Source organism: Pipistrellus hanaki (assembly GCF_964339955.1).
Source record: "Pipistrellus hanaki genome assembly, chromosome: X".
In the NCBI taxonomy this organism is placed as follows: domain Eukaryota; kingdom Metazoa; phylum Chordata; class Mammalia; order Chiroptera; family Vespertilionidae; genus Pipistrellus; species Pipistrellus hanaki.
Window position 1 is genome coordinate 56795353 of NC_140524.1, and position 12075 is coordinate 56807427.

General features: G+C 35.7%; 1 pseudogene across 1 annotated transcript; it reads left to right on the forward strand.

Annotated features, from left to right (window-relative positions):
• Positions 1-10918: 10918 nt before the first annotated feature.
• Positions 10919-11736, forward strand: LOC311615608 (small ribosomal subunit protein eS1-like; annotated as a pseudogene). Its single transcript has one exon. The product of its transcript is annotated as a small ribosomal subunit protein eS1-like (transcript).
• Positions 11737-12075: the final 339 nt, after the last annotated feature.

Sequence of the window (12075 nt, forward strand, 5' to 3'; positions counted from 1 at the left end):
TCCCTTCAGCAGCACTTGGCTTCTTTCTACTCTGCCTTCAGCCTTCACTCTAACATGGATATACAAATTAACCGCCATCTTGGGTTAATTTGCATAATCACCTGCTTGGCTGTTGAGCGGGGCTTGTGGGTGTAGTGAAGGTGCGGTCAATTTGCATGTTTCTCTTTTATTGGCTAGGATAGGATTTAAGCTATAATTTTTAATGAGACCAAGAAAATAGAAACTATTTCTTTTTTTTTTTTTTTAATATATGTTATTGATTTTTACAGAGAGGAAGGGAGAGGGACAGAGAGGTAGAAACATCGATGAGAGAGAAACATCGACCAGCTGCCTCTTGCACACTCCCTACCGGGGATGTGCCGGCAACTAATGCACATGCCCTTGACCGGAATCGAACCTGGGACCCTTCAGTCCGCAGACCAACGCTCTACCACTGAGCCAAACTGGTTTTGGCGTTTTCTATTTCTGATTTTAAACTAAATCAGAAATGTTAGTCTATGGGTTTTAAGCTCAGATGAGTGATTAATTATATTAATACATTAAAAATTTTGTTTCTGTCAGATAGTTTTTCATACATTGATAAAATAATCCAAAATAAAACAAATAAAGCTTATGTAACATAAAAACTGCATCTCTGTCTCATATCATTTGTCTTGAAATTGTAGTCTATTCTTTTAGTTTAATGGAATTATAATGTTTCAAAATGCTAAGTTGATCTCAGCAGCCCCAACCAGTTGAACTTTTATTATGAATTAGTCATCAATAACGATTTTCCACTGAGAAGTCATTCCACTCCTATTTGCAGTATCAAAAAAAAAAAAAAAGGATAAACATTTTTTTCCATAATTGTCAAGAGAATATATGGATATTTCACTAACCATTTCTTTGTTACATTTTAATGATACATAGTTGAGTAGTTATAGTAAGTGATGCTATGACCTTTCTCACAGATTTTTTTAACCAGAAATATTTCTCAGTTGAATAGAAATATTTCTACAGCATAAATAAAATTTGATGTTTTAGCCCTAACATATTTGGCTCAGTGGATAGAGCATTGGCCTATGGACTGAAAGGTCCCAGGTTCAATTCCAGTCAAGGACATGTACCTTAGTTGTGAGCACATCCACAGTAGATGTGCAGGAGGCAGCTGATTGATGTTTCTCTCTCATCAATGTTTCTAACTCTATCCTTCTCCCTTCTTCTCTGTAAAAAAAAATCAATAAAATAAAAATGCGCGCACACACACTCACATTAAATCATTATGATACACAAAAGTCACTAGAAAAAAAAATGATGTTTTAAATACCTGGAAGACATCATTGTAATTTATTGAGTGTATTCAGTCATTATTTATTATGGAAAGCAAATAATTATAAAAGGTTATGATGAAATATTGTATATCTATACTTCATCATCAGCTATATTATAATAAGTAATTAATTTCAATATTTGTTTTATTTTTTGGATCCTCATTGATTATTAACAGTGATTATTGGACAACATTATCAAGTGTCATGCATGTCTGTGTTTGGGCTCCAGGGTTCAATTACCCCAAATAGTAACCACATAATATTTCTACTTTTTAAAAAAATTAAAGGACAGCTATTATCCTTTCATGCTATAAATTTAGAGGAATTACTTCTGTAAATATTTGCAACAGCTTAATTAAATTCTAAACCTAGAATTTTCTATTTTAAGAACTTAATGATTATTTCCTGCTTACAAGGTACCAAGCTAGGGCTTTGACTCAATGTTATCACATTTAATCCTCACCACTATCTTAGGAAGTATGTACTGGTATAAACCTCATTTATAGATGAAAACTAGTTTAAGCTTGCATTATCCTTCCTGAACACCCCAAATACCTAACACATAAAATTATCTAAAAATGTGTCTTTTATCCCAAACATCATGATTCCCAGTATCTTTCTATCTTAAATTAATGAAAAGTATATGTCTAGTATATTTTAACTTTTCATTAGAGCATATACTCTCATCTTTCTCTTGCCTCTGTACTCTTCAAGATCTATCAGAAAACAATAAAATGATAACTGTAGCCATAAAGTAATCAAGCAAACAAGACAGTGGGAAAACATTGCTATTTCATATCACAGTGAAAGGCAAACTTTCTTGGATTGGTTTTCATCTTCATGATTATTAAATGTAAAGCAAAGTTTGAATTTAACTTTAGCAATCTGTAGTATCCTTAACCAATGTCACCCCAATAAATTTAATAAAAAATAGCCTCCCTAAGATACACCAAATTAAGGCTAATAATTACTAAGATTCTTTCCCTTTATGTTTGGCTGAGGTCAGCCTTCAGATATTCATGCTGGATCAAACTTGAGGTAATTTGTGTCCCATAAAGAATTAGTCATTGGCATTCCTGTCTCATCTCCTACTCAGTGCCATCCCCTTCCCTAATGGGAACTTGAAGCACATTGCACATTAAATATCTCTCTAGTGTGCCATGAATATAGACTGTAGGACCTCAAGAAAATTACTTGATTATACTGTGCCTCATTTTGCTCATCTGTAAAATGGGCATAACAATAATTCCTATTTCCCAGAGTTGTTATGACAAATTAAATAAAAATCTTAAAGCACCCAGCATGCTGCTTGGAAAATAATTGTATTGAAGTGTTATCTTTTAGGGAATAATCTTATCCAACATTTTTGCAACATTTTAGCATTTCCTTAGAGCATATACTCTCACAATGGTAATAGATTAAATAGGGTGACTTGATTTTAATTGATAAACTATTTTGAGATGGTTTATAGCTTAAATAAGTGTGATAAAAAGTACCAGTTATTAATGGGAACTCTAATAGAATTATCTGATAAGGTTAAGCCATAACACAATATCTATACTAATAATAGAGGAATATGCAAATTTTCCAGGATGCCATCACAGTAATGACCAAACAGCAGGCTGCATGGGGCAACCAGGCCATCAGCGAGGGAGTTAGGGTTGACCAGGCTGGCCAGGGCGGGGGGAGAAATTAGGGGTGATCCGGGATGCAGGCAGGTGAGCAGTTAGGAGCCAGCGGTCCCGGATTATGAGGGCATCGCCTGAGGGGTCTCAGTTTGGAAAGGGTGCAGGCTGGGCTGAGGGGACCCCTCTTCCATGCACGAATTTCATGCACCGGGCTTCTAGTTGTATTAATAACATTGTTCTTCCTCACCACCTCTTTACAATGCTTGTTTGACTTAATCAAAATGCTTGTTTAACTAGCAAGAGCATAGTCATGTTCTTGCTAGTTAAACTTATGCTTAAAAGAGCAGGAACTTTAAGTAATTCCTCTCCTATAATTACTGTGGTTAATGAAAAATTAGCAATTGAGAAGATTTTGCTAAGGAGTCGGCATATAATATTTCCAGGGCAGTAGTCTTCCTCTAGTCATCATTGGACTACCTATTTCATAATCACCTGAGGTACTTGTAAGAACATGAAGATTCCTGTATCTCACCACATATTTCTGGGAATTGGGTCCAGATAAATAGGTATGTGTTTTACTCGTCCTCGGGTGATTCTCATGCATGACATCTGTTAAAATCACTTCTCTAGAGAATATTAACCAGAAGATAGAACCAGAATCACTGATGGTTAGCTCCACTTCAAGAATGTAAATTTCGGAGGATCCAAGATGGCTGCACCCAGGTAAACACCTAGCCTCAGCCCCACATAACAATTTCAATAAAATACAACTAAAATATAAAATGGACATTACCCAGAACTACAGGAGTGTCGACTGACTGGAAATTCTACAACGAGAAGCAAGGAGAAAACCAGAAGGAAGCGCAGAGGAGCTGTAAAAGCCCAAGGTACGGAGACACGCGGCGAGCGGAGAGGACGGAGCCGGAGAGGAGGGAGGCCGAGTGCCTGGCTGGCGTTCCCTAGTGGGAAGGAGATAAAACTCCGACTGTGTTGGGCCCCAGTTCTGACTGCTCTGAACCCCAGTTCTAGGCCAGACCCCGGGGACCCAGGCTAATCCATAGGGAGCTGGGCTGTAAGGCGGAACCCCGGGGGAGCGGCAAAAGGAGGTCCCAGCAGCGTGCACATTGCGCGCAGAGAAGGGACGGTTGGCTGTGCCGCGGGATTGCCCAGGTCGGAAGGAGACTGGGGCTCCAGTCTGCTCTGAACGCCACCTCCAACTCCACTTCCAACTGAACTGAACTCCAATACCGGGCTCATTGGGGGAGAGCATAGACTGTTTGGCAGCAGGCGAAAATCGAGGGCACCTATCTCTCAGAGGCGCTTTGCAGCTAGTACTGAAGGACCCTGAGATGCAGGAGCCGCATAGGGCAGGGCTGACGGAAGCCAAGGCTGTAGGCTCCACCCTGAAATCTCGTCCCATCTGTAACTGCGAAATGTGACAACGAATTAGATCACAAACGAAAGAAATGGAGGACAAAAAGCGACTGGATATAGATTTCAAATCTACGCTTATAAGGTTTTTCAAGAATTTCCTAGAAAAGATGGATAAGACCTATGAGGATATGAAAAGAGATCAACTAGAATTAATAAGGAGTCAATAAGAAATGATAAGGGATCAACAATAAATGATAAGGGACCTACAAGAAATAAAGAATACATTATCTGAAATAAAAAATATTATACAGAGTCCTAAAAACAGAATGGAAGATCGCAAGAATCAAGTCAAAGATTTGGAACATAAAGAACCAGAAGACACTCCTCCACAGAAGCTAGAAGGCAAGAGAATCCAGAAAATTGAAGATAATGTAAGAAACCTCTGGGACAACTTCAAGCGAACCAACATCAGAATTATGGGAGTCCCAGAAGATGACAGAGAGCAAGATATCGAAAACATACTGAAAGAAATAGTGACAGAAAAATTCCCCCACCTGGTGAAAGAATTAGACTTACAAGTCCAGGAAGCAGAACTCCAAACAAAGGGAATCTAAAGAGGACCACACCAAGACACATCATAATTAAAATTCCTAAAGCAAAAGACAAAGAGAGAATATTAAAAGCAGCAAGAGCAAAGAAGGTAGTTACCTATAAAGGAGCACCTATACGATTGTCAGCTGACTTCTCAACAGAAACCATGCAGGCCAGAAGGGAATGGCAAGAAATATTCAAGGTGATGAACAGTAAGAACCTACAGCCAAAGATAATCTATCCAGCAAAGCTATCACTCAGAATCGAAGGTCAGATAAAGAGCTTCACTAATAAAAAAAAGCTAAAGGAGTTCATCAACACCAAACCAGAATTATATGAATTGCTGAAGGGGGTTCTTTCAGAAGAGAAAGTAAATAAAGATAAAAATTATGAACAACAAATACGTAACTATCAACAAGTGAATCTAAAAACCAAGGAAATTAAAAAAATCTGATGAACAATATTAACTGTTGAATATAATAGAATCAGAGGTATGGAAGGGGAGTGAACTGACAATTCTTGGGGAAAAGGGGAGAGGGGGATGTGGGAAGAGACTGAACATAAACTGTGCACCTATGGATGAGGACAATGGGGAGTGGGGAAAGGGCAGAGGGTGGGGTGGGAACCTGGTGGAGGTGAGCAATGATTGGGGGAGGGGGGAAAGGAACATTTGTAATAATATGAACAATAAAAACTTATTTTAAAAAAAAGAATGTAAATTTCAAACCTAGATCACTCTTACTATGGTCAAGTCACTCCTGAAAAAAATTCCCTGCCAGGATTCCATTTTCACCCAGGTTTTGTAAATCATAAACTTTATGATTTCAATCATGTCAAATTTTAGAAAATCTTAACTTGTGATTTAAGAAATGAGGGGGAAATATAGATAACAATGTAGAATGCATTATCGGTTATATTGTTCATCTCAATTCGAGTTTGGATAGAGATGGTTTAAGGTAGATTTCAGACACTCCCACTTTAGTTATTCAAGAAGACTGATGTCCATCACTTAAACTTAGAATGAAGTTCTCATCTCTGAAAAACCTAGCAAATGTTTTTGAACAATCTGCTCCAACAGGTTGTGTCAGGGCATCCTTAAGAGAAGGAACTATTCTTAGCCTCATGTTGAGGGCAATGCAACTCAATGGGAATAGATTAAATAAGGTCACTTGGTTTTAGTTGATAAGCTATTTTGAGGTGGTTTGTAGCTGAAAGTATGATAAAAGGTGCCAGTTATTACACATAATATAATAATAATAATTAATAATAATAATTATTATGTATCAGCCATCCTTAGTATTTTACATGGATAATCATTATATTCTTACATACCATGAGGCATATACTGTTTTCATTTCTACCCTGAGACTTGCAAAAGGTATTTAAATTTCCCTTGATTGTAGATATGTAAAGTAACAGAGTCTGGTTGAATTAGAATCCACTTAATCACTCTGTTAAAATATCCATGGTCTTAACAACTATGATATTTTATTTTTAAGTAATTAGAGATTTGGCTTTAAGACCTTTAAGTTTCCACATCAGTTTAAATTTTTCCAAAAAGAATTGATAAAAAACTTAATAATTGTTATATTTTACATGTGTTAATGAGGATTGTCTAAATAACTTTTAAGAAAAAAATATACACAAACAAACCGCTATCATCACCTATAGGTTTTGGTTGAAAATTTTGTTGTGCATGATGATAGCACCCATGTTTTATGGATTTACTTTAATAAGTATACTTTTTCAGTTTGATCTTTAAAAGTGTAACAAATTAAAATTCCACTTTGTGCCGAAACCTGTTTGGCTCACTGGATAGAGAGTCGGCCTACTGAATGAAGGGTCCCAGGTTCGATTCCGGTCAAGGGTATGTACCTTGGTTGCAGGCACATACTCAGTGGGGGTGTGCAGGAGGCAGCTGATCGATGCTTTTCTCTCATTGATGTTTCCAACTCTCTATTCCTCTCGCTTCTTCTCTGTAAAAAAAATCAATAAAATATATATATTTTTTTTAAAAAAATCCACTTTGTGCATTTTCTTGTATTGGTTTAATATTTTATTTTTAAAATATCTTAGTTTTTAATTTAATTTAATCTCATTTTAATTCCTTATTGTTGAAACTATTACATATGTCCCATTTTCCCCTCCTTGTCTTCTCCCAGCCTGCCTCTACCCTCCCAGTCCTGGCCTTCACTGCCCCCCATACTGCCTGTGTCCATTTGTCCATTGGTTATGCTTATATGCATACAAGTTCTTTGGTTGATCTCTTATCACCCCCACACACCCTTATCTTCCTTCTGAAGTTTGATAGTCTGTTTGATGATTCTGTGTCTCTGGATCTATTTTGTTCATCAATTCATGTTGCTTATTATATTCCATAAATGAGTGAGATCATGTGATACATAGCTTTCTCTGACTGGCTTATTTCACTTAGCATATGCTCTCCAGGTACATCCATGCTGTTGAGAATAGTAAGAGTTATTTCTTTAAAAAAATTCTTTATTGTTTAAAATATTATATCTCCTTTTTCCCCCATTGGCTTCTTCCTGGCCTCTCTTACCCCCTAGCACATGCCCTCACTGCGCCGCCCCCCTGTTAGTGTCTGTGTCCACTCCTTATGCTCATATGCATGCATACAAGTCCTTTAGTTGAACTCTTACACCTCCCTACCCCACCCTCTGAGGTTTCAAAATCTGTTCAATGCTTATCTGTCTCTGGAGCTATTTTTGTTCATCAATTTATGTTGTTCATTATATTCCACATATGAGTGAGATCATGTGATATTTCTTTGTCTGACTAGCTTTTTACGCTTAGCACAATGCTTTCCATGTCCATCCATGCTGTTGTGAATTGAAGAGTTCTTTATTTTCTACAGCACGGTAGTATTTCATTATGTAGATGTACCAGTTTTTTAATCCACTCATATGCACTTAGGCAGTTTCTAAATCTTAGCTATTATAAACTGTGCTGCTATGAACATACGGGTGCATATATTCTTTCTGATGGTGTTTCTAATTTCTTGGGATATATTCCTAGAAGTGGGATCACTGGGTCAATGGAAGTTCCATTTTTAATTTTTTGAGGAAAATCCATACTGTTTTCCATAGTGGCTGCACCAGTATGCATTCCCACCAGCAGTGCACAAGGGTTCTTTTTTCTCTTCATCCTCACTAGCACTTATCATTTGTTGATTTGTTCATGGTAGCCATTCTGACAGGTGTGAGGTGGTACCTCATTGACCTTTAAATTTCTATCTCTTGCATAATTAGTGACTTTGAGCATGTTTTCATATGTCTCTTGGCCTTTAGTATGTGCACTTTCAAAAGTGTCTAGTTAGGTACTTTGCCCATTTTTTATTGGATTGTTTACCTTCCTTTTGTTAAGTTGTATGAGTTTCCTATAAATTTTGGAGATTAAACCCTTATCAGATATCACATTAGCAAATATGTTCTCCCATGCAGTGAGTTTTCTTATTGTTTTGTTCATGGTTTCCTTTGCTGTGCAGAAACTTTTTATTTTGACGTAGTACCATTTATTTCTCTTCTCATTTGCTTTCATTGTCCTAGGAAAATGTGTCAGTAAACATATTGCTGTGAGCTATATCAGATATTTTTGCTTCCTATGTATTCTTCTGAGATTTTTATGGTTTCATATGTTACATTTAAGGCTTTTATCCATTTTGAGTTTATTTTTGTGTATGGTTTAAGTTGGTTGTATAGTTTCATTTTTTTGGCATGTATCTGTTCAATGTTCCCAACACCATTCATTTATTGAAGAGATTGTCTTGACTCCATTTTATGCTCTTGCCTCCTTTGCCAAATATTAATTGAGCATATTGGCTTGGGTAGATTTCTGGGTTCTCTGCTCTGTTCCATTGGTCTATGTGTCTGCTCTTATGTCAGTGCCATGCTGTTTTGAGAACAGTGGATTTGTAATATAACTTAATGCCTGGTATTGTGATCCCTCTGACTTTGTTCTTTTTTTCCTCAGGATTGCTGTGGCTATTTGGGGTCTGTTTTTATTACATACAAATTTTTGGAGAGTTTGTTCTAGGTCTTTGAAATATGTCATTGGTATTTTAATGGGGATTGTGTTGAATATATAGACTGCTTTGGGTATTATGGGCATATTAATTATGTTGATTCTACCAATCCATGAACATAATATATTCTTCTACTTGTGTATATCTTCCTCTATCACGTTTTTCAATGTCCTGTAGTTTCCCGAGTACAGGTCCTTTACATCCTTAGTTAAGTTTATTCCTAGGCATCTTATTTTTTTTTTCTACTGCAATGATAAATGGGATTGTTTTTTAGTTTCTCTTTCTGTGAGTTCATTATTGGTGTATAAAAAAGCCATAGATTTCTAGGTCTTAATTTTGTAAACTACTACAGTACCAAATTCATTTATTAAATCAAGTAGGGTTTGGATCTCATCATTTGACAATATGTTCTTTTGCAGAATCAACATATCACATCTCTGAATCTGTATATCAGGTATGAACATAATCTTCTACATCTAACACTGGGAAATACACCTCAATATTTCTGGAGTATTTCCCATACTGTGTTGCTTTGACAGCAAAGTGACCTCTACCTATAATAGACAGCAGGTTGATTTTTTATTCTAATGATGCAATGTCTTTGGTTAGATTATTTGCATAGGTCATTGTACATTTTAGAACAATGCTTCTTGGTGTTGAATAGAACTGAGCCTTCAAAAATATCGATAAGTTCATTGCACACTATGATCTTAGATGAAGTAGGTGTGTTGAAAGACATTATTTTGACATATGCCCAGACCCCATATATTTCCTGGAGGACAGCATGCAAATAGTTTTTAACTAGTTCTGTACAGTATTTTTGTCATTTTAATTAAGTTATTTGGTTTTTATAATATTCTCATTTTTTCTAAACATTAATTTTCAGAAATACTTTTTCTCATTTTGAGTTCCATGAAGTCAAAATTTATTAAACATTTAGTTTGCCAATGAAAGACATTAATAAATATGCTAGTTTGTCTATAAACAAAATTCTGGGAGATTTCCAAGCAGCATTCCAAAAGATTAAATGTTTGCACAAATCTCGTATAATTACCATTTGGCATTTTTTCTGCAAATACCAAAGTTTGAATTAATGTTCACTTTTTTCTAATTTATTTTTTTAGTTTCCCCTTGAGTGGAGAAATATGATATGCTATTTTTTAAAAATGTTAATTATCTATCTCTCTTATTATGTTTTTTGGAAATTTCAATGAATTAATGCATGGAGTTTAAACATATTTGCATTAATTTTAGTAGCATGCTTAATATAAAATGCAGAAGGGTAAAAGAATAAAGTCACTCAATTTACTACCTAGTGATAAGCATTATTTATATCTTTATATAATTTCTTCTAAAATTTATTCCAATAAGTTTGGAGTTATTTTTGAATTTTGCATACACCTTTAGAGCTTATGATTTTTAATGCATTTTTATGTTAATCAGTATCCTCTTATTCCTAAAAAAGCATAACGTTCAATGATTGCATATTATTTTATCACTTAAACCTCAAGGAAAAAACATAGAACTAACAATGTATAAAGTTTTTAAAATAAAAAACGTTTATTTTTTGCTCACAAAAATGTACAAAGTGAGTGTTCCTAGTCAGTGGATACATTTTCTTTATGTATGATTGCAAGGACCCAGGCTCCCATCCTCTTGTGGATCTGCCATCTTTAATACACAGATTCCAAGGTTACCCTGGGTGCTGCCATTACAATCACCCAAAAAAGGAAAAATGTTATAGGGAAAATTGTTTATGGGCTAAGCAACCTTTAAGCAAAAGAAAATACATGCAAATAAACTGGATGCTAACATTAATATAAGACTGCTACTGTCTCCTATAGGAGGGCCTGGGGGACTGCAGGGCATAGGGGGTTAATGGGAAAAAAGGGAACACCTATAATACTCTCAACAATAAAGATAAACTTAAAAATTAAAAAATATTACCCCCTTTTGGCTCTCTGAGCAGCAACATGGCAGTGGGCAAGAACAAGCACCTTATGAGAGGCAGCAAAAAGGGAGCCAAAAAGAAAGTAGTTGATCAATTTTCTAAGAAAGATTGGTATGATGTGAAAGCACCGGATATTCTCAATATAAGAAATATTGGAAAAAACATTAGTTATGAGAACTCAAGGAACCAAAATTGCATCTGCTAGAGTCCTGTTTTTGAAGTGAGCCTAGCTGATCTGCAGAATGATGAAGTTGCATTTAGAAAATTCAAGCTAATTACTGAGGATCTTCAGGACAAAAACTGCCTGACTAATTTCCATGGCATGGATCTTACCGTGACGAAATGTGCTCTATGGTTAAGAAATAGCAGATCATTGATTGAAGCTCATGTCAATGTCAAGACTACCGATGGTTATTTGCTTCATCTATTCTGTCTTGGTTTTAGTAGAAAGCACAACAATCAGATTCAGAAGACCTCTTATGTTTAGCATCAGCAAGTTTGCCAAATCCAGAAGAAGATGATGGAAATCATCACCCAAGAGGTGCAGACAAATGAGTTGAAAGTAGTGGTCAATAAATTGATTCCAGGCAGCACTGGAGAAGACATAGAAAAACCTTGGCAATCATTTTTATTTGCTCCATGATGTCTTTGTTAGAAAAGTTAAAATGCTGAAGAAGCCCAAGTTTGAATTGGGAAAGCTCATGGAGCTTTATGGTGAAGGTAGCAGTTTTGGAAAAGTTAGAGGGAATGAGACATGTGCTAAAGTTGAACGAGCTGATGGACATGAGCCTCCAGTCCAATAATATGTTGAAAATTCAGACATTTAATGGTGACAAATAAAAAATCCTATTTGTGAAAAAAATTTGAAAATTTTAGAATAAAAATAGTCAAACATCATTTCTACTCGCTTTCCATAGAAGAGCTTAGTTACATGATCATACATAACCAGAGAATTCTGGGGATATAATGTAGCATTGTACTCAAGAAAATAATGGAAATAGACTTTGGTAAGCAGCTAGCAATATCATCCATGACTAATCAAATAAAGAATTTTTCTATGTTTATTTCTTGTTTAGATGTCTTATTTTGTTCAGGATGTTTGTCCTTTGTTTTCTAATGACATGTTCATCATTTAATTACATGTTGGAACATCAAAAATGTATGTATATATCTGTCTTA